The 6,841-nt window shown below is 39.2% G+C and overlaps 1 non-coding gene across 1 annotated transcript; it reads right to left on the bottom strand.

Moving 5' to 3' along the window:
* Positions 1-1,264: 1,264 nt before the first annotated feature.
* On the bottom strand, positions 1,265-1,371 carry LOC127098734 (small nucleolar RNA R71). The gene has a single exon (XR_007793434.1). It is a non-coding gene; the product is annotated as a small nucleolar RNA R71 (small nucleolar RNA).
* Between the last annotated feature and the right edge of the window lie 5,470 nt (positions 1,372-6,841).

The following is a 6,841-nucleotide window of genomic DNA, read 5'->3' as shown; positions in this document are numbered from 1 at the left end:
TTGGACATTAACTCTAGATCAGGGCGAGAGCAATTTTTAGAGTTAATTAAATTCTAATCTTTTTCAAAAAGTATTTTTAAAGATTGAATGTGAGGACGAGAGTTAAGCATTTGAATTTAATTATATAACCTAAGTCAACATAGCGAGAGTTTGAGATAAGGGTGTTTAAACGATTAGTGTTTTCTTAAAAAGAGTTTCTACGGATTCTATTGTTTTCAAAAAGTGGTTTTTGACTTAACTAATAAGTCACAGCTACGTTAATATAAAATCATAGTTTATTCAACAGAGCGAGAGTTTGAGATAAGACTTTTAAACAATAGTGTCAACTGAAAGGATTTATTTTAAGACCAAGAAACCAACGAAGAATTGATTCCCTAATTACGACGAACTACATACCGATATCCGTTTAGTTGATATTTAATTTAGATCTTATTTTAGTTTTAGCTTTTCCCCCAAACAATCAAAGTATTACCTGCCTTAGCTTTACGAAGTAACCTTAGATAACGATATATCGATTCATAAGTCCCTGTGGGATCGATATCTTTTAAAACTACGCGATAGAACTATGCACTTGCAGTTTGTACCCCAAATTCGACTCATAAAGTCGCGATCAAGTTTTTGGCGCCGTTGCCGGGGACTTTTATTTAACTCGATATCGTAACTCTTCTGTTACGCTGTAGAGACTAAGGTTTTTCTTTTTCTTTTCTTTCTTTCGTTGATTTGTATGCCACACACTCGCTCACAAGGCGAGCCGTTCTACTTACGAATCAGCGATATCGAACTATATCTCCGAGTCTTACGACGAATTCGGGAATATCGTGCTGCAAACAATTTACCTCCTAGCGAAATTCCTGATTTCAAAAATCTTTTCCCTTCTATACCCGAGATGGCAGAACCAGCTCGTGCTCTTCTAGATTACGCCGCTCCATCGCAAGATGAGCCGCATTCGAGTATTGATCCACCCGCAATCGAAGCAAACAACTTTGAACTTAAACCTTCACTGTTGCAGGCAGTGCAACAGAACCAATTCTCTGGAAATCCTACCGAGGATCCAAACCTTCATTTATCCGTATTTGTCCAATACGCTGATATTGTTAAAGCTAACGGTGTCACTTCAGAGGCAATTCGACTTCGTCTTTTTCCTTTCTCGTTAAGAGATAGCGCTAGAAGATGGCTTCAATCTCTTCCTTCCAACTCAGTCACCACATGGAACGAGTTGAAGAAAGTCTTTCTTGCCCGATATTTTCCGCCGAGCAAAACAGCTATGTTAAGAGCCCAAATAAATGGATTTAAACAGAAAGATAACAAGTCTCTTTTTGAAGCATGGGAAAGATACAAAGACATGATGAGACTTTGTCCACACCATGGTTTAGAGGACCGGTTAGTAATTCATACATTCTATAATGGTCTCCTGTACAACACGAGGTTAACAATAGACGCCGCCGCAGGTGGTGCACTAATGAACAAACCTTATGCTGATGCTTACCAACTTATCGAAAGCATGGCCCAAAACCACTATCAGTGGGGAATCGAACGAACAATGGTGGAAAAACCTCAAACGAAAACTGGCATGTACGAGATAAGTAACCTTGATCATGTTAATGCAAAAGTGGATGCTCTGGTCCAGAAAATTGAAAGTTTAAATGTATCACCTCCAGCTACCATGGTTGCCATAACTCAGAATTGCGAAGTCTGTGGAATCCAAGGTCACACTCCTGCAGATTGTCAACTCCTAACAGGAATCCAAGCGGAGCAAGTAAACTATGCTCAAGGAAGCCCCTACTCGCATACATATAACTCAAATTGGAAGAATCATCCCAATTTTTCATATAAGAGTAATAACGCTTTATACGCACCTGGACAATCTCCAAATCAAGCCCCAGCTATACCTCCAGGATATCAAAAGCCGATCCCATCTACACCTAATAATAACGCCCCTAGGAAATCCAACTTGGAAGTCATGATGGAAAACTTTATAGCTTCTCAACAGCAAACCAATAAAGATTTCCTAAACCAGAATGTACATACTGGCGAACAAATTAAACAACTAGCGAGTAAAGTAGATGCCCTGGCTACCCATAACAAAATGTTGGAAAAGCAAATATCACAAGTAGCTCAACAACAAGCGCCTACTGCTGCCCCAACTGGTACATTTCCTGGCCAACCCCAACCTAACCCGAGAAGCCAAGCTCATGCAATTATACTGAGAAGTGGAACGGAAGTGGAAGGACCGTTTGATCCAAGGATAGAAAACCAAAACTCTAAAAAGTCAACTGAGGAGGAAAGTGAACCTAAGGAAAAGGAAGAGAGTAATAAGGAAACCGTAGAAAAGAAGGAACCTTATGTACCTCCACCACCTTATAAACCACCTATCCCTTACCCTCAAAGGCTTATTAAAACCAAAGATGCGAGCCAATTTAAAAAATTTGTTGACCTACTAAAACAATTAAACGTCACAATTCCGTTTACAGAAGCTATTACGCAGATGCCCTCATATGCCAAGTTCTTAAAAGAAATTCTTTCTAATAAAAGGAAACTTGAAGATAGCGAAACCGTTACACTCACCGCTGAATGTAGCGCTATAATCCAGAATATGCCTCCTAAACTCAAAGATCCGGGTAGTTTCTCTATACCCTGTCACATAGGAAAATTTGTCATCGACAAAGCCTTATGCGATTTAGGAGCCGGTATTAGTGTTATGCCTTTATCCATATGCAAGAGACTGGAAATGGGAGAATTAAGACCAACTAAAATGTCTGTGCAACTAGCAGATCGTTCCGTTAGATATCCTATAGGAATTCTTGAAAACGTTCCAGTGCGCATAGGTCAATTCTACATTCCAACTGATTTTATAATTATGGATATTAGAGAAGATGAAATTACACCCATTATACTGGGAAGACCGTTCTTAGCAACTGCTGGTGCAATCATAGACGTAAAACGAGGACGACTCACTTTCGAAGTAGGAGAAGAGAAAATTGAGTTCATTCTTTCCAAATTTTTGAAAGCACCTGCAATAGAAGATACATGTTACTTCATGGATATCATCGATGAATGCATAAAAGAAACGGAAAAAGACAAATCATCTGACTATCTTGTAGAAGACAAACTTAGCCAATGTTTGGCAATAACACCGGACCCTACGCAATGCCTTAAGAAACCAACCCTAGACCTGAAAACACTTCCCAAAAATCTGAGATATGAATTCCTAGACTTAGAACTTGAACCACCAGTGATAGTTAATGCTGACCTAGGAAGACTCGAAACCGAAAAACTCCTGCATATCTTAAGAAAGTATCCAACCGCACTAGGATACAACATCACCGATCTTAAAGGAATAAGTCCTTCTATTTGTATGCACCGCATCATGTTAGAAGAAGACTGTAAAACTTCTAGGGAACACCAGAGGAGACTAAACCCTATCCTGAGTGAGGTAGTGAAGAAGGAAATAACCAAGTTATTAGAGGCGGGTATCATATATCCTATATCTGATAGCAAATGGGTTAGTCCTGTACACGTAGTACCAAAGAAAGGAGGTATAACAGTTATTGAAAACGAAAAAGGAGAAACTATAACCAAACGAATCGAATCGGGATGGAGAATGTGCATTGACTATAGGAAACTAAACAAAGCAACCCGAAAAGACCATTTCCCTTTACCATTCATTGACCAGATGTTAGAATGATTAGCAAAACATTCTCATTTCTGCTATCTAGACGGTTACTCAGGCTTCTTTCAAATACCAATTCACCCTGATGACCAAGAAAAGACAACGTTCACATGTTCCTTTGGTACCTTCGCTTATCGACGAATGTCGTTTGGCTTGTGTAATGCTCCTGCAACCTTCCAAAGGTGCATGATGGCAATATTCGTCGATTTTCTAGAAAACATCATGGAAGTATTTATGGATGACTTTTCCGTATGCGGACAAAGCTTTGAAGAATGCCTTGAAAACCTAGAAAGAGTTCTAGAGCGATGTGTAAAAGTAAACCTAGTACTTAATTGGGAAAAATGTCACTTTATGGTACAAGAAGGAATTGTTTTAGGATACATCATCTCGAACAGAGGAATTGAAGTAGACAAAGCCAAAATAGAGGTAATCGAAAACCTTCAACCCCCGAAAACTGTGAGAGAAGTACGAAGCTTCTTAGGACATACCGGTTTTTATCGACGATTCATTAAAGACTTCTCTAAAATAACTAAACCTTTAACCGGGCTATTGATGAAGGATGCTGAATTCATATTCGACAATAGATGTTTAGAAGCATTTCAAACGCTTAAACAAGCATTGATCTCCGCACCCATAATGCAGACACCAGATTGGAACGAACCGTTCGAAATAATGTGTGATGCTAGTGATTACGATGTAGGTGCTGTTTTAGGACAACGAAAGGATAAAAAGCTTCACGTTATATATTACGCAAGTAGAACTCTAGATGAAGCACAAATGAATTACGCCACGACCAAGAAGGAACTTCTAGCGGTAGTGTTTGCGCTAGATAAATTTCGTTCTTACCTGGTCGGAGCCAAAATAGTCATTTACACTGACCACGCTGCTATCAAATACCTCTTAACAAAAAAGGATGCTAAACCTAGACTCCTAAGGTGGATCCTGTTGCTACAAGAGTTCGATTTGGAAATCAAAGACAAGAAAGGAACTGAAAACGTAGTAGCAGATCACCTCTCGAGACTTGAGAACCTTGAACCAGAAAGAACATCAATTAACGATGATTTCTCGTACGATAAACTTATAGCTAATTTGGAAGAAAATAGAGCTGATGAACAGGTAGAGACCACCTTGGCTATATCTGTTACACCATGGTACGCTGATCTCGTCAATTATTTAGCTGCCGGAATAGTTCCACCTACTTTATCCTACCAGCAGAAGAAACGATTCTTCTATGACATAAAACACTATTACTGGGATGACCCCTTACTTTTTAAAAGAGGCCCCGATGGTATTTTCCATCGATGCATACCCGAAGAAGAGATAGAAAATATAATCCAACACTGTCACTCCGCTCCTTATGGTGGACATGCAAGTACATCCAAGACCTGCTCTAAAATCCTACAAGCCGGTTTCTATTGGCCAAATATATGGAAAGATGTACATGCGGCTATTAAGAAATGTGACAGATGTCAACGCACAGGAAACATAGCTAGACGTGGCGAGATGCCACAAAAGGGCGTTTTAGAAGTAGAGATTTTCGACGTGTGGGGAATAGAGTTCATGGGACCTTTTCCATCCTCTTTCGGTAACAAATACATACTCGTGGCAGTGGACTACGTATCGAAATGGATTGAAGCTATATCTTCTCCAACAAACGACACACGAGTAGTAACTAGACTGTTTAAGAATATAATATTTCCAAGGTTTGGTGTCCCAAGAATAGTAGTCAGTGATGGTGGATCGCATTTCATATCCAAGGTACTCGAAAAACTACTACTTAAGTATGGCGTAAGACATAGAGTAGCGACACCTTACCACCCTCAAACCAACGGGCAAGTGGAAGTGTCTAACAGAGAGATTAAACAGATACTAGAGAAAACAGTCGCCACTTCAAGGAAAGACTGGTCATTGAAATTACCAGAAGCTTTATGGGCTTACCGAACTGCCTACAAAACTCCCATAGGGACAACTCCATTTAAGCTCATTTATGGAAAATCCTGCCACCTCCCGGTAGAATTAGAACATAAAGCCTATTGGGCTATTAAAAATCTAAATTTAAACTATAAAGCCGCCGGCGAAAAGAGAATCCTTGATATAAGCGAATTAGAGGAACTCAGAAGAGACGCTTACGAAAATGCCAGAATCTACAAAGAAAGAACAAAACAATGGCATGACAAACGCATATCAAGGAAAATCTTCAAACAAGGCGATACAGTCCTTTTATTTAACTCTAGGCTAAAGTTATTCCCGGGAAAACTACGATCTAGATGGTCAGGTCCTTTCCAAATCACCAAAGTTTTTCCCAGTGGAGCAGTAGAAATTAAAGGCAAATCTATGGAACCATTTACCGTAAATGGGAAACGTCTAAAACATTATCACTATGCAGAAAACAATGAAGATTCGCAAGTCTTACACTTAGACGAAATGCCTCTGGAACTTATAAATTATAATTGATAGTTTCTATGTCGAGCTTGCGACATTAAACAAAGCGCTTAGTGGGAGACAACCCACAAATATTTATATTTTTTATTTTCTTCCTTAATTATTCTTTTAATTTTTGTTTAGTATTCATTCTTAATTTATTTTAATTTATTAAAAACCCTTTTTCTTCTTCTTTCGACATTTGGCCAAATCCTGACTAAAACTCTTGTTTTTCTTTTCTCTAGCCTAACCTGATGGGACAAATTGACCGTATGGGTATCAAATTCAGAGGAACAGCTCAGAAACAAAAGTTTGAAGAACTAGCCACGAGAGAGATGCTACCTAGTTTGTATGCTGATGATTGGGCAATGAATGCCCTGGGACTAAGAGAGAGTGTCCTGTATTTGCTGAATCAGATTGGGTGGGAAACCTCTCCTATCCGTAGACATTTCGTCACCTACCGGAGACTAACACTAGAATTCCTTAGTTCCCTGATCTACCTACCCAGCCATGGAAAAGGAATAAGCAGAGGTTTCATCCAGTTCAGAATGTTTAACATGGAGTACCAATTTAATATTCAAGACTTTACCAACCTTTTAGGTTTCCCTACCTCCTTTGACACATTCACAGCGAGCCAAGAAGAACTTTTTGAATATAGAGAACTTGAACACTTTTGGGGAAGCTTGACTGGAAATGACGATCCCAAGGAACATGAGTTTCTCTCTGGAAACATACATAACCCGGCCTTTC

Source organism: Lathyrus oleraceus, chromosome 6 (assembly GCF_024323335.1).
Source record: "Lathyrus oleraceus cultivar Zhongwan6 chromosome 6, CAAS_Psat_ZW6_1.0, whole genome shotgun sequence".
Lineage (NCBI taxonomy): Eukaryota > Viridiplantae > Streptophyta > Magnoliopsida > Fabales > Fabaceae > Lathyrus > Lathyrus oleraceus.
Note: the sequence above shows the minus strand (reverse complement) of the source record. Positions and strands in the feature narration are given on the sequence as shown.